General features: G+C 37.5%; 2 pseudogenes; one reads left to right on the plus strand and one right to left on the minus strand.

The window, feature by feature from the left end:
* LOC105492855 (splicing factor 45 pseudogene) overlaps nt 1–23,255 on the plus strand; it is a 37,439-nt pseudogene extending 14,184 nt beyond the window's left edge.
* A 3,448-nt stretch (nt 23,256–26,703) lies between these two features.
* On the minus strand, nt 26,704–27,150 carry LOC112428560 (nuclear transport factor 2 pseudogene; annotated as a pseudogene).
* Nucleotides 27,151–27,375: the final 225 nt, after the last annotated feature.

The following is a 27,375-nucleotide window of genomic DNA, read 5'->3' on the forward strand; positions in this document are numbered from 1 at the left end:
CTTTTTATGCTGTCTTTTCTAATTTATGCATTGCCACAATCAGTCATTCCACTTGTGCTAACTCTAGGATCGCTTGAGGAAAATATTTTTTCACTTGAATATTAAATATTCTTTTTCTTAGTGACCTACTTCATCATGTCCTTAGCTCTATTTTCTTTTCCTGATACCATTTTCTTTTCTGAGAAAATTATGTCTAAAAACGGTAACTGCCAAATTATGTTTGACCCATTGGTTAGGCATTTCTGATTCTAGCTGCTGGAATGGAATGAATCTTATAGGAGCCAGCAGCTTAGTTCTCACACCAGACACTGGTCCAGAACACTGCCAGAAGGCTGCACCGCAATCAGACTTCAGTTGTGAGAGTTCTTAGTTTCCTTACGCTCCTCCCTCTGTGAAGTATATTTAGCTGAGCTTGTGCATATGACTTCAGTTCATAAAAAGTTTACAAGTGCAGCTGGAATGCTTAGCATTTGATTGTTACATAAATAAGCATTTGAGAACATATGTAAACTTGACAGTGTTAGTACCAGATGTTCCAGTAACACAATAATGTACTTTGAATGTCCGTTCTCACTCTCAGCTTGTTTATTTTGGCAGTACTTCTTTATCTGCTAACTTTCAGATAAGCATATATTTGTTCTCTCCATAGCGTTGATTCTCTTATTGTTACATTCAAATTACATTTATTATATTTAGTGTGTAGAAGTACAAATAACAGAAGCACTAAGACCTAAAATCATTTTTACATATGTCTCCTTAAAATACAAACTGTCTCAGCTCCTAAATGTTTATAGCATATAAAGAAGAAAGAATCTTCTCTGGGTATAGGTATAATCTCATTTCAGTAGGAATTGTCTTTCCAATTGTGGGTTATCCAAGTACTTTTTTTTTCTTTTTGGCCATCAGGAACTTAAGTTAAGAGATTTCTGTTACTGTAAAAATTCCCCTGCCTTCCTCAGCTCTTTCCCACCCCTCACCATACCTGACGATTGTTTTGTTTTGCTTGTTTTGGGAGGGTTACTTTATTTTATTTTTGGTTGGAAATAAAAATTGTATACATTTATGAGATACAATGTGCTATTTTGCTATACATTTACGTTGTGGAATGATTAAATCAAGCCAATTAACATATCTATCACCTCACATGCTTTTTTGTGGTAAATCATAGAAGCTTTTGACATTCTAGAGGTTTTATTTATTTATTTGTTTATTTATTTATTTATGTCGTGGCAGGATCATAGCTGACTGCAGCCTCAACCTCCTGGGTTCAGGTGATTTTCCCTCCTCACCCTCCTGAGTAGCAGGAATTACAGGTGCACACCACCACATCCAGCTAATTTTTATATTTTTTGTAGAGATGAGGTTTCACCATGTTGCCCAGGCTAGTCTTGAACTCCTGGCCTCAAGCAATCCTCCCACCTCAGCCTCCCAAAGTGCCAGGATTACAGGTGTGAGCCACCATGCCTGGCCAGAAGCTTTTATTTCCTCACAGGTTCATTGTGTAGTTATTTCAGATGTGCGGAAAAGTAGCATGAATAAGAATGATACTAGAATGTTCACATATCTATCTATTTTGTACTGTCATTCACCTGTTGCTGACATTTGCTCCATCTGCATTACCATATAACTGTGCTTACTCATTCTCTTTTATCTCTCTGAATATATATGTGTGTTTGTGTGTTTGTATATATGCATATATATATATACACACACACAAGATATGCATATATATGTATACATATGCACAGCATATTTTTTCTGAACCTTTTGAAAAGTAGTAGCATGTCCCTTTACTCCTATATACTTCAGTACCTGTTTCCTAAAAATAAAAATATTGTCTTATAACAAGTAAAGTTAAAATTGATGCATTTTTCTAATCCTTCGTCTGTATTCCAATTTTGTTAATTAATCCAATGATACCCTTTATACCATTGTTGTTCCTCAGGAAAAACAGGGTCAGGACTGTTTTTAGGACTCAACCTAGGATCAGGACTCAACCTAGGATTTAGACTCTTCAGTCACCTTTTTTTTTTTTTTTTTTTTGAGACGGAGTCTCACTCTGTATCCCAGGCTGGGGTGCAGTGGCCGGATCTCAGCTCACTGCAAGTTGCGCCTCCCGGGTTCACGCCATTCTCCTGCCTCAGCCTCCTGAGTAGCTGGGACTACAGGCGCCTGCCACCACGCCCGGCTAATTTTTTTTTTTTTTTTGTATTTTAGTAGAGACGGGGTTTCACCGTGTTAGCCAGGATGGTCTCGATCTCCTGACCTCGTGATCCGCCCGTCTCGGCCTCCCAAAGTGCTGGGATTACAGGCGTGAGCCACTGCGCCCGGCTCTTCAGTCATCTTTAATCTGGAGCATTTCTATAAAGCTTTGTTTTGCTTTTATAGTGTTCAAATTTTTGAAAACTGTAACTCCATTTTTAATAACAGAGAAGTCTTTGTTTTGGTTTTACATGATGTTTCTTGGTGGGTAGACTGAGGTTACATGTTCTGTGCTGAATGCAGAGTGAGAGATGATGTGCTCTTCTCAGGGTGCCACATCAGGAGGCATGCTATATCCATCTGCCCTCAATGGAGATGTTCATTTTGATGACCCAGTCAGGGTAGTGCCCAGTTTCTCTACTGTGTGGTTATCCATTTTTCTCTTGCCACTAATAAATCTGTAGGGAAACAATTTAATGTAAATATACTAGATTACAGTTTTTTAAATGACTTGAACTAAACATATTTTTATGACTGTACTGTGCACAGTCATACTATAAAAGCCCTAAAGTTGCCCGGACTTTTCTATCTGCTTTTCTTTATCCCTGATATGTTCTTTTTCCTCTCAGCCACCTCGCTCTGAAACCACCTTTGTTCGTAAGGGCCACGTGACAACATCCACCCAGTCTTTTTGGTTCCTGACTTTTCTCAGTCTGAGCCTGACTTCTGGAATCAGGCTGAACATGCTGGGTGTGTTCACTGCAGGGAGCTCTGCTGTGGTAACTACAGGTTCTGGAAACCAGAGTGACCTGAACTTTACTGAGGGAGGTAACCTATTTGGAGATAAAGTCCAAATATGGTCAAGAATGAAAGCAAAAGTTTGAAGCCAGAAAGTCAGTTCTTAGCCTCAGATGGGAGGTTATGTAAGGCCCCAAAAGGGCAATCAATCATGAAATTCAAAGCCAAAATCAACAGGTTGAGAGACATGGTACAATTTGTGTTAAGGCAAGAGGCTTAGAATTAATGTCCTGAGGTTGATAGAGGTCTGTCTTTATGTGAAAACAGCTCTGCAGCAAAGACACAAGCCTGATAGCCTAACAGAATCTGACTCTGCCCTGCTTTGGCTTTGAATGATAGAACACCATGACTCAATAAGGGGCATGACCTCAGAGAGGGTAGAGCAGGCTCCCAATAAGAGTAAGCATAGTAAGGATGCATGGTGCAGTTCTAGAAAGAAAAGAGCCAATTGAGTTCATCACTTGAATTATTTCCCTTGGTGGGAAATGTATTTTATTTCTATGTAATATTATAAAATATATTTTAGAAACACGCTGTATTATAAACTTCAAGCTCACCTCCAAAGATACAGGAGAACAAAAAAAAAAGTGCGTGAAGTTAGTAAAAGTGATCTAATTAGCATTCTTATAGAATGAGCTGTAGATTTACTGGAGTCTTACGAAAGGGAAAAATACCAGAGCACCAGACTAGCACATCAATCATTTGAGATTGTCTGACAGTCTTGAAGAGGATATCCTGGCTGCAGAAAGCACACTGCTGTCTTAAGGCTAGGGGCCCAGGTCAGAGCATAGTAAGAACAAAAGATGAGCAGTTTTGAAAGGAACCAGCTGGCTTAAGGTGATCCAGAGTGCACAGATGTGAAAACCTTAGTGTTCCAGCAATACAATTACCCAAAACAACAATAACAGAATAACCACTACGAAATTATAAAACTCGATTTAGCTTGTTGACCCTTCAGGTCTGAGTATTTATGTCATGCTAAGTTTTTCCTACTTTAATGTAATTTTATTTTGTGTCTTCTGGTTGGTGGCTATAAAAAAAACAAAATTTCTTATAAAAGTTGAAAACAAATTGTAACTGATCTTTGTTGGAAATATGTATAGAATTCTGTCTATGTGAGATCTGAACAATCTTTCGTGCTTTTTAAATGGTCTAAGCACAATAACCAATACTTTATAATTTCCTGTATAATTATCTCAAACTTCCTCAAACTTAATACAGGTGGTTTTGTGGCAAGTCAAGAGATGGTAGATCTCAAGTCAATTATGAACTTCCTAAAGTGGTAATTGAATGTAAAACAGAATAATCTAAAACTGAAAACCAAAGTGGTTTGAATCACAGGAATAATCAGGAACTAAAAGCATACGAGATTTGGAAAATGTTAATTTTATTGTTACACAGTGTCTGTGGGTACGTGGTTAAAGTCATGAAAAATAGCTCAACATTCTTTAAGACCTTAGTCATTGTTTTCCATTTAATGATGTTGAACATTTCGTGAGTGTAAGGGGTGTTATTAATAATAATTTGGAGGCAAAACACACCCTAGAAAAGAGTTACTGTGTGCCCTTTAAAGATACTTAAAATGAAGCATCATCTATAGTAGAACTAACAGCATACTACCTGACTTGAGACAACAAGTTTACTTACTCCACAGACATTATCAAACACTTCAAACCTTTATGGATGTCTCAGTAGTGTTAATGAGTACAGGAGTTGGTTATGTAAAAATTCCATGTTGTATTCACCAGACCGTACAAGGAGATTTCCCCATTTGCTCTCATATGAAGATGTGAAAACAATAATATTAAAAGTGTCCCTCTGTGACTAGTTGTCTTTATTTTCAATTCTAGGACAGAACAGCATAAAATAAGCAGAATTACAAATTTGATTATCAAACTCTGTAAGTATATCACGTTCGTTTGTTATTTGTATTCAGAGAATGTGAGAGTGAGACTGTAATTTAGCTGCAGCTTGCTGGGGTTTTATTTTTTTTTTTTTTTTTTTACCATCAAAATAGCTTCATAGAGATGAGCTTTGAAGAATGGCTTAAACATACTGTTTTTTCTTTCTTCTCAGGTTAGTGTCACTTCAAAAATAAAAATAAAAATAGGCGCTCTTACTGGAACATAGGAGTAATGCTAGGTATAAACAGGATTAGAATATACTTAACTGTGGTAATCCTTCCCGACACACATAGAGATGAATTGATAACCGGATTTGGCATTTCAAATATTTTTTACCCAAGGCAAAGGCTTTAGGGTGTTTTCTCGGAATTAGAGAGTTTAGAGATGAAAAAGGTGCCATTTATTATTTTCTCTTTCTGTCAGCTTAGGACTTCTCTTTGCAATCATGTTTATAATACTGGGCCTGTCTGTTCTTAAATGTTTCACCTGTTGAAGGATGTTCCATCAGAGGATGTGCTAAAATTTTAGATTGTGTGTACCAGAGGTTCTGACCGAATAATATTCTGATAAAATCAAGTAAGGTAATGTATTGGAAAGGAACTTGGGCTTAGAATCAGCAGTAGTGAGTTCTAGTCAGGAATCTGTAATATAATTTGTACATGATCTTGAGCAAATCACTTAGTGTCTCTCAATGTTCTATTTCCTCATGTGAGATGTGAAAGGTTTGGGCTAGCCTATATGATTCAATTTGTTAGATAATCAGATAAATATATCATTTAATCAGATTAACCACATCAGTGTATCAGTTCAGCCAAAATATTTGTCATTTATATAAGAAAGACTATAATAAATCAGAAAACTAGATTTTTATATCTGAGAACCTCAATTTTTGTTTTCTTAACATTAGTACTACTTTGCCAAGTAATGGCAACTTAAAAGATCTTTCTCTCAAACCTGGCAGTATTATACCATTTTTGCTACAATATTATTTTCAGGAATATAATCACAGCTTACCTATTACCAGGGCCTTAGAGCATAAACAAAAAAAAAATGACTAACTTTTATAATCCTACTTTATCCTAGGACTCAATAAAGAAAATTAGTATGCTTCTTTTAAAAAAAGGGGAAAAAAAGATTACTCGTATTCCCATTCCTCCAAAATATAGAATATTCAAATGAAGAGTAAATAGACACTAACCTCTCCTCCTTTTTTTTTTTTTAACTTCAGAGCTTACTAATTTGAATAATTTTCTCTTCAAAACTGGTAGAATATTTTACTTTATCATCACGTTATTTTTGATTGCAAAGCTGCAACCTGAACTGTATACTTATACTGAAAAATGCATAGGATTTGGAGTCAGGAGATCTAGCTTCAAGAATCTGTTCTGTTACCTCCTATATATATAATTTGAGTAATTTCTTTAACACCTTTGAATCTTGGTTTATTATTATTATTATTAGAAAGTATTATTAAGTTCAAATATTAAAGATGGAAGCAAGGAAGAGGAATGGAACTAATACTTCTGGAGCACCCTGCCACAGCATCATGATGGAAAAGTCAGGGAGTGCTTTATTTTCTAACTCCAGTGTAATGTACTTTCTAACTGCTGTGTAAGAGACAACACACCGCCACATTATCACCTGTGTAAGAGAAGGAAACTCAACCTTTTGGGATTCTTCAAGAACAAGGAAGAGTTGCCCCAATATGGAGAAACTCTAGTTTTTCTCTACCACTTCCTTTCCGCACCATTTCTCCAAATTTTATTTTTTAATATATAAACCATTGTAAGTTTATAGCTTACAAGTGTAATCAATGTGGTTCCACACAAATCTGCAAACTGACTTATATATCAGAAGAATGTAATTCAAGTCTGAATCCCGGTGAATATTTAGCTGAAATGCCATGAGAAAAAAAGAAAAAAGAAAAATCATCTTCATTGTGAATTTGAGATAATTACTTTCAAAAATCACTGCAGCCCCAATCCAAGAAGGGGCCACAAGGTTTAATTGTGGGTGTGCTATTTACAGATTAATTAGGACATTTAACTTCATTTTTTATACCACAGAATTAATCCCATAAAAATTAGTGATCTCGAAGGAGTCAGTTGTCAACTCTGACAGGATCTCTTTGCCATAATCTATTAAAATGCTGCTTTTATCTTGTCTTGCCTGTGTCATATTTTATGGATTTTTTCATAAACACTGCCTATACTTCATAAATGTCTCAATTTTCTAGTCTATTAACATTACTTCAAAAGCAATTGATAAAAGAGTAGGGCATGCATGAAATAATACACCAATAATGTGAAGTGCTGGAGGCAAGAACAGTGGGTAGGATCTGCACAGCTTGTGAGCTGAAACAATGAAAGGATGTTTTATCTACTACAATAAAGAAACAAATGATCATTTTTGATAGTAGAAAAAAGATTGCTAGTAATTGGGCAGATGAAAAATGGGTTATACAGAAAATACAGCATAGTTTAAAAATGATAACTGAAATGAGAAAATAAATGTCCCCAAGTACATATTTACATTAGTGGAAACCTTTTCCCTTTTGTTACCAAAGATTTGGTATTCAGTTTGATTTGTCTTAGTTCTAGATATGATAGTCTTATTCTATATATAAATATTTCCTTTGTATGCATATATTTGTACCAAACCTATGTATGTATTTTATGTGCTGACTACAATAAATGTTGGAATTTATTTTTTTAATCTTTTTAATTATTATTATTATTATTTTGAGATGGAGTCTTGCTCTGCCCCCCAGGCTAGCGTGCGGTGGCACTGTCTCAGCTCAGTGCAAACTCCACCTCCCAGGTTCAAGCAGTTATCCTGCCTCAACCTCCCAAGTAACTGGGATTACAGGCACATACCACCACACCCAGCTAATTTTTTATATTTTTGGTAGAGTTAGGGTTTCACCATGTTAGCCAGGCTGGTCTCAAACTCCTGACCTCAAGTGATCCACCCACCTTGGCCTCCCAAAGTGCTGGGATTACAGGCATTAGCCACCATGCCTGGCCTAACTTTTTTATTCTAGTTTTTGAAGTTAATTTTTCTTTTGATGTATAGATGATATGTCTATAGCATCCTCTTTAGATTTCTTAAGCCCTAATATAAGACCTAATATAATGAAATAAGAATCTTTGTTTGGATTTGTACCACAAATTTAATTGAATAAACTGACTTTTCAAAACTTATTTGGTAATTATGTATTTAAATCAACTAAATGAAAAGCAAAGAGGAGAAAAGTTACTAAGCAAGTTGCAGAATTTCTGATTTTTCTTTCATTTTATTCTTCATATTTTACCACCTGACTTAGCTAAATGAAGCCAGATATTGTCTGAGCTTTCATTCTTAAGGCATCATGTTATAAACAGAGTGACCTTAGACCTCAGTATGTCTGCACAGTCCTGGTGTTATCCTGTAATTATCGATAGCTCCTTCTGTCACTCATAAGTGTCCTGGCTTGGATAACAAAGTCATGTTTACCTATTAAATATGTGATCAAATGAATATTAGAAGAAATGTTTGAGTAATACATACGGTTTTTAATTTCTCTAAACCTACATAGTACTACCTAAAATAATTGTGATTTAGTGTTGAGAAAGGTCTTTGGTTCTTGATTTATATAATTCCTTTTTTAAACTTGGAAATGAGACCATTTTCTTGTTGCTCAGATGAAGAAATAATCTCAAATAACTGGATTGTGATCATTCAATTCTAATAGCTTGAAAAGAAGATGATTTTTCTCATGCCTTGATAGATGGTGATAGAATATATTGCTGAATTGTCCTAGTGGCACTCTATAAAACAGGTAATGTCGTGGAGTAAAGTATAGGACTCAGCATAATGATGATGCCATGTGTGCCTGTAAGCTTACAGGGACACAGAAGATCATGATCAAGGGGGATTCTTTAGTTCTCAAGTGTTGCAAAGAATATTTGAAACTCCCAGTCCTTGGCACATAACTTACAGAAACAGTCAACAAAATTATGTGGGAAATATCCAGACTTACCATATGGGGTGAAAGATAATACCCAACATAATAGTTTATTAACTTGGCTTAATTCCCACTTCTCTCCCATTTGTCTTTTCCCATGTCAGGAAACAGCATAAAAATTCGCCCAGTTGCTCAGGCCAAAAACCTAGACATGTTTCATGTTCTCTTTTGCCCATTGCATCCATAAACAAATGCTGCTACTTTAGTCCCGAAACCATTCAGAATCTACCTACTGCTTTTCATCTCCATTCTTACAATCATAACCCGAGCTACCTTCATTCTTCTCTATGGTTTTACAATTGCCACCTTACCTGCTCTGCGCTGCTTCTACCCTGGCTGCCTCCTCCATGATTTATTCTCAGTGTAGCACTCAAAATGATCTTTTAAGAATGTAAATCCGATTACACAATTCAATAGCTTCCATTACATTTAAAACAAAACCCAAGCTTCTCACTGTGGCCTGTGAGTACTACATGATTATACCCTTGTCTGCCCCATCTCCTACCATTTTTTCATTTTTCACTGTGCTCCATCTCCCATTTTTGTTCATTCAGCATGCCAAGCTTGTTCTCACTTGCTGTTGTCCCTGCATGGTTGGCCTAGGACAAATGATTTTCTTCCCAAATATTTGTGAAATCCATTCACTTCTCACCACTTCTGTGCTCACAGTCCTAGTACAAGCTCCCATCGTCACTCACCCAAACTTCCCTGCCTCACTCACCCACAACTTCCTAACTGGTCTCTGCGTGTTAAATCGGCTATCCAACCAGAGTGGTATTTTGGTAAGTGCATGTTTGATTGTGTTGAGCCCTAGAACTATATTCTAGGAGCTGAACATACTGCCCTGGCCTGATAGAGTTTATATTTTATTGGAGAAGCAGATGCCAAGCACACACAAAAAAGAATAATTTCAGATTCTGCTAAATACTATGAAGAAAATAAGTCGAGACTCAGTGATAGAGAATAATTGAGGCGAGATCCATTTTTAGATTAGGGAGTCAGGGAAGTCTTTCCCCAAGGTGTATCTATGTGAAGAGCTGGGGAGAGGCAGGAAGGAGTTAGGATTGGGGAAACATAGTGAGTGAGAAAGAGCATGTTGGAGATGGGGCGTGCTCTCCCCGCAGCCCGCACTCCGTGACCCCGTGCCGCCGAGCGCCCCGCGGACTCAGCGGTGGGTGGCGCCGCCTTGGGCTCCTGCCTTCCCGGCTCCAGGCTGCCACCACCTCAGCCCATGGGCAGAGTCGGCAGGCGGGCAGGCATTAAACTGAAGAAAAGATGTCCCTGTACAATGACCGGGGAGAGGAAACCAGTGACTCAAAAACAGAAGGCAGGTCCAAAAAACCCAAACTTCTGCAGTCAGCTTCAGGTGAAGAAGGCAGCTCTCACTCAAAGGCCAAAGGACGAAACAAAGTACAGTTCTTGCCCCAGTCATTGACCTAAAACGAGGTGGCTCCTCAGATGACCGGCAAATTGTGGACACACCACCGCATGTACCAGCTGCGCCGAAGGATCTTGTTCCCACTGGGTTTTCTGCAGGGGAAGTTCTGATTCCCTTAGCTGACGAATATGATCCCATGTTTCCCAACGATTGTGAGAAAGTAGTGAAACGCCAGAGAGGAATGACAAAGACAGCGGGAGCTGGAAAGACAAAAGGAAATAGAAGAAAGAGAAAAAAGGCATAAATACAGACATGATGCAAGTGAGTTTTCAAGGAGATCAGATCCAGATTGTGATGAGGATGAAGATTAGGAGCGAGAGAGGAGGAAAACAATTATGGGCGGAGCTGCCATTGCCCCACCCACTACTCTGGTAGAAAAAGACAGAGTTACCCCGAGATTTTCCTTATGAAGAGGACTCAAGACCTCGATCACAGTCTTCCAGAACTGCCAGTGCTCCCCCAGTGTACGAGGAACAAGACAGACCGAGATCTCCAACCCTGCCCAGCACAACTCCTTCCTCGCTAACTTGGAGGGGCACGGTGGCGCACAAGAGCCTACGGAAGTACGGCTTCCAGGAGGGCCAGGGTCTGGGGAAGCACGAGCAGGGGCTGAGCACCACCCTGTCAGTGGAGAAGACCAGCAAGCTGGGTGGCAAGATCATCGTGAGTGACGCCACAGAGAAAGATACATCCAAGAAGTCAGATTCAAATCCCTGACTGAAATATGTAAGTGTCCTACTAAAGTGCTCCTACTAAGGAACATGGTTGGTGCAGGAAAGGTGGATGAAGACTTGGAAGTTGAAACCAGGGAAGAATGTGAAAAATATGGCAAAGTCGGGAAAAGTGTGTTGTTTGAAATTCTGGTGCCCTTGATGATGAAGCAGTACGGATATTTTTAGAATTTGAGAGAGTTAAATCAGCAATTCAAGCGGTTATTGACTCGAATGGGAGGTATTTGGGTGGATGGGTGGCAAATACATGTTTCTACAGTTTGGAAAAATTCAGGGTCTTGGATTTGGCAGAACAAGTTTGATTTTAAGAACTATTACACAAGTCATCTCCAGTGATCCTTAAATGGACTACAAGCTAAGAAAAGAAGGAAAAAGGTCACAGCTTCCATGGCTGTTGCATACTGAGACTCTTGGAGGGACTTCTAAGATATATGTTGATTGATCCCTTTTTTATTTTGTGGTTTTTTTAATATAGTATAAAAATCCATTTAAAAACCAAACAAAAAGAAAATGTTAGAGACAAGGTTGGAGAGATGGGAGGCAGTATTAAGAGATAAAGAGTAGTGGATTTGGCACATAATCTGGAGGCAGAACTAACAGGTTGCTGATGATTGGTGATGGAAAGGTAGAAATTAAGGATGAAACCTAGGTTTTTGCCTTGACCACCAAATAAATGGTAGTCTTATAAACTGAGATGGAGAAAAGTAGGGAAGGAGCAAGTTTGTTAGTGGAGAGAAATCAAGTTTTTTTGACGGGGGTGGCTGGAGCAGGTTAAATTGACTGTATCTAGTAGACCACCAAGTGGCTGTATCAAGCAGGTAGAAGATTGTGAATCTAGAACTCAAGGTCAGGGCTGTAGATATAAAATGGAAAAAATCACAGCATATAGATAGAGATTAAAGTCTAGGAACCGAATAAAGTCACCTATAGAGAAAAGATAGAGAAGTGAAGAGAGAGATCAAGTCCTATAGCACTTTTAATAAGATCAGGCAATGTCCTTACCAAAAATATGTGGTCTCTCAGAAGAAGAAATGAGAGACTGGGGGGAAAAAATAAAGAATTAAGTCATGGGACAAATGCTGCTCTGAATACAATAAGAAAAAGACAGGAACTGGCCTCAGGATTTGTCAAAATGAAAATTGTTGAGAACTTAGACATGACCGGATTCAACAGATTGGTGGAGATAAAAACCTAATAGGTTTAAAAAAAAACTGAGGAAGGGAAAAGAGTGGATATAGATTTCACTCTCAAGGAACTTTGCTATAAAGAGGAACAGAAAAAAGGCAGTTGACAGAGAAAATTGAGGACAAGGGGCTAAAAAAAAATTGGTTTCAAGTTTGGAGTCATGATAGCATATTTTTTATGTTAATGGGTATAACCATGAAAAAGGATAAAACTGAAGACACAGGACAGTGAAATCATAATTTCAGTATCTAAATCTTTGCGTTGGCAAGATGGGTTGGAACTTGAAGTGGAGTGATTAGTCCTAGATCGGAGCAGGGATAATTCTATTGTGATCCTAGGGAAGGGGCAGCATATGGGCTCATCAGGCTGTAGACTTGGTATTGGGAAGGTGGAATAAGAAGCCAGGCCATCAGGTTAGAGAATATGAGATAAAAAAATGGTTGTCAGGGGAAAGAGAAAGTTAAAATACTAGGAAAATATAGTAAGATTGGGCAGCATTAAATGCCTGCTTGAAATTTATCATCATAAATGTAATGTGAAATCTGTCTCCAGTTATGTGTTTTTCTCTAGTGGCACAAAGTAGCTGGAGAGTTGGGTGTAACTTTTGGGATTTTGACAAGATAATACAACAGAGTAGCAAGGAGCAAAGGAATATGGGTATGATTAAAGTGATAGAGCCTGGAATCTGAGCCAGATAAAGAAGGATGTGAGCATATTGGGAGTGAGAGTGGTATAGTAAAAAGTGGTAGGGTCGATAAATTGGAGGTCTGAATGAGATATAAAAATTTTAGAGGAAGGGAGCTAGAATAAGTAGGCTTTAAAATTAGAAGATGGTAGTTAGCAAATCTGCACTTAAAAATCAGAATTTTAGAATTAATGTAGTTATTGGTGATGACAAGGCCAACCAGTGTTTCGGAAGCTTTTTAAAATGAACGTAGTAAGTAATATAATGTTCAAGAAGACAAGTCAATTTGTACAATACGTACATGATATGTAATTGAAGAAATTATGAAACAATATTTACCTGACTTCATTCAATCAACTCTGATATTTAAAAATCTATTCTATGTTACTTAAAATGAAAAATACTGGTTATAACTCATTAAATTGATTTTTATTATTACTAATGGATCAGACTTTGCATTCTGAAAACAGCTCTAGTGATCATGGGAATGAGTGACTGGTGTGGGGTGGAGGAAAGGATTGTTGGTATTATAGAATTCAGACACCTGAGAGTCCACAGTGTCAAATGGATTATCTACCTAGATGTAGAAGCCATCAGGGATGATGACAGGAGTAATGGCATGGAGGAAGACAATGGAAGTGGTGGTATAGTCTGGTAGTGGTCTGTGCTTCTAAGAGACTGGAGATTTTAAAGAGCTAGAGAAGACACATTACCTCCAGGTCCTAGAATGTGGGTGGGAAATAAAAAGCAACTTTCATTTTGAAGTACTCAGGAAAAGATGCAGACTTAGAGTCCTGTCTTCACTGTGAGCAAAAAGGTGAAGAAAAAGTCAACAGAAAGAATTGTGGACTTGGGGAGATTTTGTTACTGAGAGATTCTGATTTCCATAGGGTCCAGGGAAAGGCTTTGGGAGGTCAGAGATGGGTTGGAGATGGGTTTAATGAAAACGACTTGGGAGACTTGGACTGAAATTAAATGTGGGCCTGGTCAGTTTTGATGGTAACACAAGGAAAAGTGGGTAGTGGCCCATATTAGCCTTGTTCACAGGCTTGGTTTCTTAGCTAGTTTGTAGAGGTAAGATGGTGTTGTGTGGGTTAAGGAAGAGCAGCCTCCCTGGGAGCAAGGTAGTTGCAGCAACTGCCCTTCAACTCTGAGTAGCCGACATGGCACTAGGATAGAGGATTGGGACTGTGAGGGAAGGCCGCTGAGCCCCGTGAACTCACCATGCACATATCTCATCCTGTTCCTGGTAACTAACTAGCTGTTTATCTTCTCTTTGATTTCTGTACAAGTCTCATAGCTTTAGGAAAACCTTCCCTGACTCCACTGGCCTCCCTGATCCAGTTCTTATGGCGCTTTGCACCTCGTCTTTATCTCATATGTCACAGCTGCAGTTTTATATCTATCTGTGGGATTGTTTTATTAAGTTTGACTCCTTTGCTAGACTAGGCTCTGTGCAAAAGGGACTATACCTGTTTTTGTTCACTATTGTATCTCAAGCACAGTATATAATGTGTAATAGGTACGCACAAAGATAAATTTAATGAATTAATGAAATCAGAGTTAGCAGACATTAAAGACAAAAAAACAGCAAAGGAAACTAAAGAGAACCAACAGGAGGTACTATTGAAGTTGAAGTTGCAAGGAACATTTCTTGTTGCAACTAGTAAGGTCTACAGCTCAATCCTCATGGACATGACCCAACTGATCTTGAAAGGACAATGCTACAAACCTACTGTCTGAAAGCAAAGAACTATTTAAAGACTATATTAATAGCAACAGTAATCGCCACAGGGATATGAGATGGAAATTTAGGGGAACAACAAGTCTAAGGCAGCTTCAAAGGCAACTCCTTCAAGAATCTTGTCCTAACTAAGGAAAGAATTGTTATACTTCAAGGACTGAGGGAGTAGGATAGATCCAGGAGACAAGAGGTGCATTTGGGTTGGATATGGAGTAGAAGGAGAAGGGGATAGGAGTGGCATTACAGCATTTTCAAAGCAGGGAAACAACTGGCTATATACGGAGTCAATTCAGGAACTAGGGCATTTTGAGGAGTGCAGCGTGCCAAAGACAGTTCACTGAGAAAGGGCTGAGTTAGTCAAAGTTGGAGCAAACAACTGAACTGGCTGAGATGTGAAGCTCTCTCCCTGCTGAGTAGGACTTAGAGCCTAGAGGTTGGAATGCCAATGGTTTTATGGTTACTGTGCCCCTTATGCTAACAAGTGTCACCCAAGATAAGTAAGACAATGATACAGAGTTAGCTAATCTTGGACAAAAGTTCTAACAAAGTTGGAGAATCACCACTAGGAAGATTTCGTTCTGTTTCCATTTTAATTCTGCACCATCAGGGACATCATTACATTCCTTTCACATCCACCACCTCTGTGCGTTTACAGTGCATCCTCTTCCTTTGTCTTGTTAAGACCTGCATTTCAGAAGCAATTTTTCCCCCTTGCCAGATCATCATTCAGTAGCAGAATAGGACACCCCTGAGCAATCACTGAGTTTCATCTTTCCGTCACAAAGGAATTCAGTGACTCACCCCTTGCAACTACACTAACTCTTTCAGGCCAAGAGGGCACTGGTCAGCGTTTTGGAGGAAGTAATTTACTAAATGGTGCCCTTGTGGCCAGAAAGACTCAACACACATAAAAGGAGAAACCACAGACTCCACTTCTTCTGCTCAGAGTGTTGGAAATAATTAGGATTAATTATGTGTTTTTGTGTGGAAGTGATGATATGAATTTCAATGGCATACAGGAAAAAGAGATAAGCCTATTTTTTAAAGAAAATAGTTCCGGTTTAGGTCCATTATAGCTGCACAATGTCATTATGAGATATGAGAAAGAGATAACTAAATTATTCATATTATAATTTTATTTGTGCTCTATTCCTTATTTTTCCTGGAAAATGTCCCTATTTGTTATTAAAACTAGCATGTTTTATAAAGAGATTTATGTTAATTACACAGAAAGCTGCCTCAGTCAGAATAGCAAATTCTATAGTGAATTTCAGAGTTTTTAAAATGTGTGATCTCTATGCTGTAGAATATTTCTTGCTAATGGTTCATGCCATCTATATATCTAGTGATCTTTGAACCTTATGTTCATTATTATGGTTATAGCTGTACCCAAATGGCAGCATATTATTAAAATATGAGATAATGATTGAATAAACTAGATATAATTATGCTTGTAAAGGAAAACAGACCATCTAGGAGTAAGTTTTTAGAAGGCAAAATAATACCTTTAAAATGTTATACTCAAAATAAACATATTACGACAGATGAGAAATCCCAGATTTTCAGGCAAAGGGCGAGAAACTGAACTGAGTTTCAAAAGCCATCTCAAAGAAGTTGCTCACTTTAAAAAAAAAAAAAAGGACATTTTTCTAAAAAGTAGCAAGTTTCCCTGCATTTCTTTTCTAAAAATATGCATTTTCTGTTATTCAAATGAATAAATATAAAATTATTTTCATTTTGGCACTTTCTAAAGTCCTGATCCTACCAATAGGTAAAATCATCACTAACTTTGCAGTATTGACTTTTAGCTCTGTAGGCCTACTTCCATGTCATGAAGGCCAGCAGCTTGAAAAAAATAATGAAGACTTATCCCAGTCACCAGTTGAACAAATTCTGTTACCGTATTAGTCCTGAACATTTAGCAGGGGAAATAATATCAAATATTCTCATATCAAGGTACAGAAATATCAGTCTCATGGCAGACCCAGACTTGGAGGGCTAATGTTAAGCTAGATATCTTGCAGACTAACCAAGAGTAGATCACTGATCTACTGAACCTCTCTTTAGAAGGAAGATATATTTATTATTGGTTAGGACCAGGTAGACAATTTACATTTGTGGTATGTGGTTAATGTAATAATAACTTAATAACACTATCAGGTGTCTGGAGCGTGTTTGCTTTGAGTACAACTAAAAAGAGTACATTTTTAGCATGGTAATTTTTTTCCTAAATTCTTTTCATCAAAAAAATTATTTATGAGAACGCTTTTAGAGATTACATGAGCATTTAGATATTTGTATTGATAATGTTTTTACGCTACTTCTCCTTTTTGGGCTCAGTTTTGAAAGCTCTCCTGAGAAAGGAGGAAAAATCATTTATATGAGGAAGCGAGAAGACTGAAAATGAATTAAGTGTTAGAGGAGTGGAGTGGCAGTGACTAAGGTCAGAAAAAAGCTAAGTGAGCAAAGAGAACTGAACAAAATAGCAAAAGAAGAGAGCAGTGGTGTATGAAATAGGAAATAAAGAAGTGAGGACTATCTCAGAAGAGGAGAAAAATAAGACCCAGAAAAAACATGTATATATCTCAAGGTATACTACCTCACAGTATAATTTCCATTAATCTCTATCCACATACCCTTCTACATATCTGTTTAGTCATTCATAGGCAGACAAGGCTGAACTACCACCTTAAGCCTAAAATATCAAATCATCTTTTGTAGCTGAGATGCTGGAAATAAATTCTGGAAAACTGGGAGGAGGTGAGAACATTAAGAGTTTATAAGAAAATTTAAGCCATTTTTCTTCTAACTTAATTTTTGTCTTCATAAGAATATCTTATCCAAATGAGCATAAAATATGAAAAAGAAGCCAAAAAGTAACAAATAACAGGCCTCCATAAAGACAAGAGTGTGATGCTATGGAGTTTTGTCATAACATAAAAATCTGTAGAAGGTGAGGATGTTTGTAACTTTTGGTTTATGTGATGCTTTTTTTTTTGTCAGCATGTATAATCCCAAGTAATTTATTATAATAGATATTTATAAGGTAACATAAATAATTTAACCTGTCCCATTCTCACGTAGTTTCTAAGGATTCCCAACACAAGTCAAATGTGTCTAAAAGAAACAATATCCACGGTGTAAGTTACTTACACACAGTAAGGGAAATTGCTTACCTAGGCTCCAAAACCATTAGCCATCCCTTGTTGTAATTTACCTGGATTGCTAACCAATGTTTAATGTATTTTTCCTATTTATTGTTGATTTTCAGCTTGTAGGCATGTAGATTGTTATTTTAAATCACTATCAAATTGTGAAACTTAACAAAAAATGGCAGTGTGTGATTTTTCTGTAATGCTCCTGCATTCACCTCTTTGAGTGTTAGTTTAATTTTTGGCTAATGGTTTTGGAGCCTAGGTAACGAACTTCCCTTATTGTCTGTCAGTTACATGGTGGATATTGTTTCTTTTAGACGTATTTTACTTGTGTTGGAAGTTGTTAATATTAACTACATGAGAATGTGATAGTTTTAATTATTTATTTTTGCCGTCTAAAATATATTATAATTAGTTACTTGGGATTATATGTGCTGACAAAAAAAAAGTATCACACAAACCAAAAGTGATAAAATCCTAACCTTCTAGCAACAAACAACTAAGACATGCATGCACAAAGGGCGGATGCTTTAAGTGGCAGAGGGAGGGACGGAAGTGGGTAATTATTTGTAGCAATGCTTTTACTGTTGTTCAAAATGAGACAGACTAACAGTGGCAGCAGTCATTTTGCTGAATCAAAGTCCATGTTAGTCGCATTATACACTGCCACAAAAGGTTGTTAAGGCTGGTATTAGCATGTACCACTGAGGACATTGGAAGGACTCGATCTGTCACACTAAATCGCCTTCTTGCCCTCAACCATTGAAGTCTCCAGCTCCTCTGACATGTTCTTTCATTAATGGCCTGGCCTTGACAACTGATCCTAATTGCCTCTGAACCGCACTTCATGTATTATTGGTGTCTGCCTGCCCTGGTTCATGTCAACAAGCCACAGCATGTGCAGGGTGTGCCCAGTGCCTTTGCAGAAATGATGTTCACATCGTCATATTCCTCTGAGGGGATTGGGTCTCACTGGGAGTAAAGTAGAAAGCTAAAGATCTTCCTGTCTCTTCTTTGTAATATCTTAATGTTGATTTGTGCTGTGTACATATTAAGCTCATCTAAGGACTCACTAAAACATTAAACCAATTATGCAACATTCCATTAAGGCCAGATGCTGACTTAAATTTGCCCTTGTTTTAGTAAGTGGCAAAATGTGTGTTCATTGCAAAACCTTTTCAACTTTAGTTAGTATGGCTTACATTCCTTTTTCAACTTTAGTGTGGTTTACTTTTACTTTTACTTTTATTATGCATAACAATTTCAATTTGATGTATGATAATGGCCAAAAGAGCCTACAATATAGTTTCCAGGTAGACGTACGCATTAGACCAGAACTCCCAAAAGTAAATTATTGAAGGTTTGAATAGGATATTTTAGTCTTAACATCTATTAGCAGATTTATATTTACTACATTTTCTAAAAGTAGCTAAAATAATCAATTTTAGTGCATTACATGTATTTAAAACCTTAATTTTGTTCTGACATTTCAGGAAACATTCATAAAGGACAAAACAGTTTAGATGCATTTTAATTTATAAGATGAGTTATTTGCTTACAGCAAAATACTTTAGAATCTAAAATATAACATTAGAAACACTCAAGATATTTACCTCTTTTTCTGAAAATGTCTCTGAGATTTAAAATTTGCCTCATTCCTATGACAGTTTTTTACAATCACATCTCTGAACAATAATACGAGATTCTTTCAATCTTTTCATCCCTTTTATTTATTGAAGGCAGTTTTCTGGTGAGCCTTTTAAGCATGCAAGTTCTACCCGTGATCATAAAAAATAAATCACAGAAGCTCTTCTGTGCTAGGTATCATTTAGCCTAATCTAGACAGTGACATTTGGGCCACTAACAGCATAATCATGGTTATTGCTACAAATTGCTCCATGTTTGAGTTTTAATGTTATAAGTAAATTATGCCAGCGGATAAAATATATGTTTCTTTGGGAATTAAACATGTTTATTTCAGCAATGTGGCCATGGAATAGCACGGAAACCTTAAGCTTGTTTCATGTAGTAATACTGCCACCTTCTGAAGCCCAGAGGAATTGTCCTCAAGGTTAGCTGTTTTAAGAGACTTCTCAGGTAGCCATTTGTAGTGATCCAGCAGCCAGAAACTTCTAAGTCTAGAAACCATCTGACTTTTATCATGGGAATGATAAGTTTGATTTTAACTCTTCATTTAAAATAAGGAGAAATGAATGCAGGTATCCAACAGTCAGTAAAAATTCTATTTCCTCTTTTCATTTTACCCCCAAAAGCCTTTTATTTTCTGGACTTTAGAACTGTCTTTTTTTGGTGATGTGTAGTTTCCTGCTAAAAAGCTCAGCTGATATAAAGCTAATTCTGGTATGGAAGTTACACAGCAAGAGCGGTTGCCTGGCAGAAGTGGGACAGTGGTGGCCACAGCTGGGATTGTGAGAAGGAGATGGCAAATGTTTTTCTATCATTCAATCAGACAGTATGCCCTTCAGCAGAACAACAAGCCCTCCTGATTCTTTAGAATTAGTGAGATTAGCATGAAGCACATAATGCAGGGTGATGGGATTTGTCATAATTTGCATTGTCCTGGAAAAATGCGGGTTGATAGAGCGATGCATCTTGGAGCATGTCATGTCCCACGGGCAGGTCACAGAGGAAGCTTGGCAGAAATAATTTTGTGATATGTGCATCAGTTGCAAATGCTTCATAAGTAATTTGTCAGAATAAAATAAATAGAAAGTGGTTAGGAAGGTAGAGAAAGTAGGGTCATTGTAAAAGTATCTCCAAAAAAATTAGATATGTCATCCTCAAATATCACATTGTTAGTGATTAAATGAAAATATAATGAATGACTAGGCTTACTCTCCTTTTGGTTTTAAATTTCCAAAACCTTACTGTTAAGTCTTTCCTTTTTTCTAAAAGTAAAATCTTTCCTAAAAGTAAAATCTTACTGGTAAGTCTTTCCTTTTTCCTGAAGGGAAAATCTTGGAAAATACATGTGTGTTTCTGCAAAGTTTGTTTATGAAAGCCCGTTATAGAAATTATCAAATACAGCTACATAGGGAAGGCTTTCTGAGAGTTTGCGTCTGACCTTGATAATGTTCCCAAACTACAGATAGGAAAGGATAATCAGTATGTAGTTGACAAAACGAACATGACACTGTTACTTATCTACAGCAGCATTTCTGGAAATGGGCATATAGAATTCAGACAGGCAAGGGGAGCGTGCTTATTTAGCATAGCATTGCAAGAATGAAAGGTCCGGTGTCAGGTATCGTCCATGGTTTATTTATGTAGTACCTGACAGAGATGCCACTGTCTTTAATATGTAGAAATTTCTTCTATCCAAGAACATTATAGCTAGTGTTTGCAGATTATGTTATTTATCATTTCAGTATCTGCTTCTACTGCACAAAGACATTTTGCAATGTCTCCTTTATTTGTCTTTATACATTTCAAACAAAAGATTAATGCTGGCAGTTCGGTAACACTGATCTTTTATGACAGTTGAACACTTGTGGGTTGAGGGTCTAATAAGAAAAAAAATTTAAGTGAGGAGTTTAAGGAAAATGAAAAAAATAATCACTTGTGAAAATCAGGCTTATAATAAAAATGTATCTTCTTACTACATTGTTCGTAGGAAGAATACTCATTTTCTCAGATGGTTATAATTGTAGAATTAGGTTTTATGAAAACTAAAATTACCCTAGGGCACAGCTCAACATGAATAAATCTTTCAACACCCAGATCTGGAAACATGATACACACGAAACTAATAATGCCCTACAATTACAAGTAGATCAAGAAGAACTGTGCGAAGTTTTTAAAAAACGTTATTTATTGAGTTCTGTAACATGAAAGTGACTCCAAATAATGTTAGTTCAGACTATTTTAAATCATTTGTTGTTTGTAAAATAATAGCCCTCTATGTAAACCTCATATGTTTTTAAACTCGCCCTCCTGTCTGTAATCTTCAAAACTGACTGCTTTCAAACAAACAGTTTTACTAATCAGAGATAATAAGTGCTTTGTGGTGCCAATTGTTAAAAACTAGATTTTTTGTGGATATTATTTTTCTAATATATCATCTCTGGACTCATAAGGTGATTTTTAAAAAATAAACCCTGTTTACTGAATTGTAACATTTCAGCCCAATTTCAGCATTGTGGATATTCTGTACAATATTTATTTCACTGAGAGTTGGTACTGTAGACTTCAATCTTGGGTCACATTTTAACAACTTTTTTCTATTGTCTTCTTTTTGCTGTATACTACTGCGTCAAAAAAAAAAAAAAGGCACCTGTTGCTTCTCCCGTGAAATTCCTTTCCTCAGAGGAAATGTGCTTGCAGTGACAGATAATTTGCCTTGGTTAGAAGTTTTCTAGCATTTTCCCCTAAATAGCAAAGCCATAATACTCTCAGATAATCTTCAGGGGAGAACAAAAATACCTCTTCGTTCTCTTAGCAGAAAATTATGATAAATAATTTTAAAAATAAAAACTTTTTCAAATAAGTGTACATCTCGCCAGTCCTCTCCGCAAAATTTTAATAAACTAAGGATTTAAATTCCACCTTTTCAGACAAAGTTTTCTAAATTCAATCAACAGGATAATGTACTGGATAGATCAATTTTTATATTGTCTTTAGACTTTACAGTTGTTTTCCTCTAGATAATGACCACTAACCTAGCAATGCTAGTTTAACTCTCAATGTCTTACGAACTATTTATTGAGTCATTTGTTCATCTAGTCAGTATATGCTCCTACTGCTTATGGTGCCTATTCTGTGTCCTTTGAAGGATGCTGTGCAAGAGTTTTTTTCCCATAGGGATGGAGAGTGAAGTGAGTAGAGAAGGCCCGATCAACAATTTAATCAAGAGGTATTCATTGGGCAAAGCACCTCATCCAGAGTTAATGGCATTGCCACTCTGCGAATGAGTCTCAGAAAATGAAGAGGTAGCTAAAGGAATTAGCTTATTAATGTGCTATCATTACATCTGGACTGGATCCAGTTCTTGGTGTTTGTCTGGAAAATTCATTGCTGCTACAGTATTGTAATACCTGGCAATTCTCATATTAATGGAAGGGTAACTAGTTTGTTTATTTTAGTCTACCTAGTCTGTGATGAAACTCAAATATTTATTTGACAATAAAGTGATGTTTTTTACCCAGGACAGGTGAATTCATGAAACAAACTATATTTGTCTTCCATTCTGCTTTCACTAGCTTGTCTTTAATAAATTCATTGCCTCACAGATTATTAATACCATTTGAATGATTTTTCTATTTTGCCCCAGCTTCAATAGCTGCCTGTATGAACTCTTATTATCATTTCAGAGTTATTTCTTTAGGGTTCTTTATAGTGAACAAATAGTCTCAGGTAAAAAAAAAAAAAAAAAAAAAAAAACTCAAAATGATAATTGAGTCAGTCCAGAATCTCATCAGGAAGAATGTGTCAGAGAAATCTAGTCTAGATATTTCTGGACATACAGGTAACTTCCTCAAGTAAACAAGAATGTTAGCTAAACAAATTTCCACTTAGCTTGATACTATTTGTTTCTAAATATAAAAGAAATAGATTAAGTAATTACTTAATTTTCATTGAAAATTTTAATTTGAAAAGGACTTCTTTAAAGAAAAATGGTATATTATTCCATTTTCACACTGCTCATAAAGACATACCCAAGACTGAGCAATTTACAAAAGAAAGAAACTGTCATTTACTTACAGTTACACATGGCTGGGGAGACCCCACAATCATGGCAGAAGGCAAGGACGAGCAAGTCACATCTTATGTGGATGGCGGCAGGCAAAGAGAGAGAGCTTGTGCAAAGGAACTCCTCTTTGTAAAACCATCAGATCTAGTGAGACTTATTCACTATCATGGGAACAGCACAAGAAAGACCAGTCCCCATGATTCCATTACCTCCCACTAGGTCCCTCCCATGACACATGGGAATTGTGGGAGCAACAATTCAAGGTGAGATTTGGGTGGGGACACAGCCAAACATATCAAATGGCTATATAAGTTCTTTGAAAAGTTATTGGTACTGGAAAACAGGAAGATATCAAGGCTAGGAATAAAACATACTTATTTTAGATGCAGTTTTTTTTTTCTGCTGACCAGGGAGATATCTCTAATGCTTCTCAATGTATATGGTGTGAGCCAGGCATGGTGGCTCACACCTGTAATCCTCACAGTTTGGGGGACGAAAGTGGGAGGATCACTGGAGCCCAGGAGTTGGAGACCACCGTGAGTAACATAGCAAGACCTCATCTCTACAAAAAATTGAAAAAATTAGCTGCGCATGTGTGCACCTATAGTCGTAGCTACTTGGGAGGCTGAGGCAGGAAGATTGCTTGAGCCCAGGAGTTCAAGGCTGCAGTGGGCTGTAATTGCACCACTGCATTCCAGCCTGGAGGACCGAATGAGGCCTGGTCTCTTAAAAAAAAAAAGAAGAAAGAAGAAAGAAAAAAAGAAAAGTACATACATTTTAGAGACTTCACCCATGAATTTTCCTTTTATATCTGTCATAGGTTTGCTTTTTTTAATACAAAAGTCATCATACTTGTTTCTGGCTCAAACTTGCCATGCAACACCTGAAGTCCTTTTACTAGGTCAGTAGGGAAAGGAGGTATTTCTTCTTTCATTCATTTTTCCAAGCTCACCACTGCCCCAAAATATAGATCTATTGGCTGTTACAAAATAATTTTTCTTATATGTATAGTTTATATTGTAAAATGTTTCTGAAGTTATAAAGTAAATAAATAAAACAGTAAGTGCTCTCACTTTTTTTCTTTTCATTAATATTTAAATCACCATTTTTATTGTCCAGAAAATTTTTGCAATCTATTAGTCCATGATGTAGACATGTCTCCATGGAGTATTTCAGGATAAAAATTTAGCCAAATAACACATTTTACCTTAGGGGGAAAAAAAGCAGCACTTAATTTCCTCTGCACACATGTTAAGTTTATTCCTCGTGGATGATTTAGAAGGGTTTCTTCTTGTATATATTATATGGAAAAGACATTATTTGTAAATATGTGATAAGATTATATAGTAATACTATACACTTATTAGATTGGGATGTCATCAAGCTCTCAAAGTTTCTAAAAGTGCATGGCAGCTGATGAGTGAGGATAGATGACAAAAGAGAAAAGTCAATAGTTTGACTGTGGGAGATGATCAGATCACGCTTGAAATGGAAAGCTTCCCTGTTACTAGAACAGAACTGTGTCCTGAAAAGAAATAGTGTTCTTCTGTCCTGTCGGCCCCTCTGAACTGAATTAAAAGTAATGGATTTTAAAATTTATGCTTAATGAAAGAATAAAACATCTGAAATTACTACAGCAAAGATAAAGATAAAGACAGCCAGAAGAATCACTAGGTAATTTTTGGAGAACCATTTCCCCCCACCGTCAATTTACATTGCTATGGCTTTTATCTTATATATTGGATGTCAAAAGTCATTTTCCAGGGCATTCAGAAGTTGTTTAAGACTGTGTGTGTGTGTGTGTGTGTGTGTGTGTGTGTGTGTGTGTGTGTACTATCTGTGCCCAGTGAAAAAAGTAAACCATCTTTATTGCTAGAAATGGTGGCCATTGTTTTTACTTTAGGTTGAACATATTTTGGTATTGGCGATAGGATTCTAGAGGACTCTTCCCTGGGTTTGGTGGGGTGGGAAGAACCATATAAGAAGTTATTCAGGGGCCGGGCGTAATGGCTCATACCTGTGGTCCCAGCACTTTGGGAGGCTGAGGCAGCGGATCACGAGGATGGGAGTTTGAGACCAGCCTGGCCAATATGGTGAAACCCCGTCTCTGCTAAAAATACAAAAAATTAGCCAGGCGTGGAGGCAGGCACCTGTGGTCCCAGCTGCTCAGGAGCCTGAGGCAGGAGAATTGCTTGAACCTGAGAGGCAGAGGTTGCAGTGAGCCGAGATTGCACCACTGCACTCCAGCCTGGGCAACAGAGCAAGACTCCGACTCAAAAAAAAAGAAGAAGAAGAAGAAGTTGTTATTCAGGAGCACCAAGATAAGTGGGGAGAGCTGGTAACAAAAGACACATAAAGCTTGCTTCTGACCAGGAAAGGGAGGTAATGTGATAGAATCAAGGGCCAGAAAAAGATGGTATTTCCCTCCAAGGCCGTATGACTACCATGAGAGAAAACCCAGAATAGAAATGAGAGAAATAAGTGAAGAAGCGTGATTCCACTAAATAGTGGGACTGTTCTTAATCACAGGTTTTTGTAGACTTAACTAAAGAAATTGATCAGGGACCAGATTCAAATCCACAGAAACTCAGTATGTAACTCATGCTATGCTAAGCAGCTTATTATTTAATCCTTACAGCTGTGCTTTTAAATGAATATTATTATTCCATTTTCAAGTATGGAAACTGAACTTCAGAGAGGTTGTGTAACTTGTCCAGAATTACATAGCTAGTAACTGGTGGAGTAAGGCTGTTAACCTCAACTGTATTTGACTTCAAACCTATGTTTTTATCATACAGTATTATTCAAATTTGGGAAAGAAGGGACCCAATACGTAAAGACTGAGCTGCTTTTTTTTTTTTTTTTTTTTTTTTTGCTTTTAAGAAAATGTTTGTGGTTTTATTGTATCATGAGGCATTGAAACATCTGAACAAATCAGTGTCTGGGTGGTGAGGCAGCTGCTTTCTCCTTCCCTTCTGCCTTACTTAAGCCTTTCAAGGCATGAATGGTATAACCCAAACTTCTTCCTTCAGATGCAACTAGTCTAACATCCAAACATCATGCACAACACCTGGGTGGCAGCACTGCACTAGGCCCACTGCCACCATGGACCCGCTCCTTTGGCATGAGATGTGGAGCATCTGGAGTGTGAATGGTACTGGAAAGAGGAGGGAGGAGGAAACAGCATGACTGCCTGGCTGGGAAGAGATCAGCCTGGGATGTGCAGGCCAAGCCTGAATGTGTCACTGGCGCAAACCCAAGTATTGTTGATGTTCTTCAACAGGAACATCTATCTGATGGAACCCCATGATGGAGTCTTCATCCACCGTAAGCTGGCCCACAACCATGCTGATGATGCAGCTGGCGTGGGCTGATGGTCCTGTGCTGTGATGCTGTGCTGGATTTTTTGGAAGGGATGACTAGACAACTTCTCCACAGTAGCAGCTTTCCCCTGGAATTGCCATCCTTCCCACATGAGGCATGGCACATCAATGTAAATTGCACCTAGTTGGGTTTTCTCATTATGAAATAACTGGTAGTAATGCTGAATGAAGCTGGATCAAATCTGCTCCCAGATTGGCTCATCTCCCATTCTGGAGCATCACCCAGCCTCTTTGAGACCTGAAGGGTTGGCACAGTGGCAGCGGCAGCGTGACAACCCGGCACAGTCTGCCAAGACTGAGCTTCTTCAAAAACTATTTGTGAAAACTGCTGGGTGTGGTGGATCACACCTATAATCCCAGTGCTTTGAGAGGCCGAGGTGGGAGGATCACTTGAGGCCAGGAGTTCAAGACCAGCCTGAGCAGCATAGTGAGAC

This window comes from Macaca nemestrina, chromosome 7 (assembly GCF_043159975.1).
Source record: "Macaca nemestrina isolate mMacNem1 chromosome 7, mMacNem.hap1, whole genome shotgun sequence".
Lineage (NCBI taxonomy): Eukaryota > Metazoa > Chordata > Mammalia > Primates > Cercopithecidae > Macaca > Macaca nemestrina.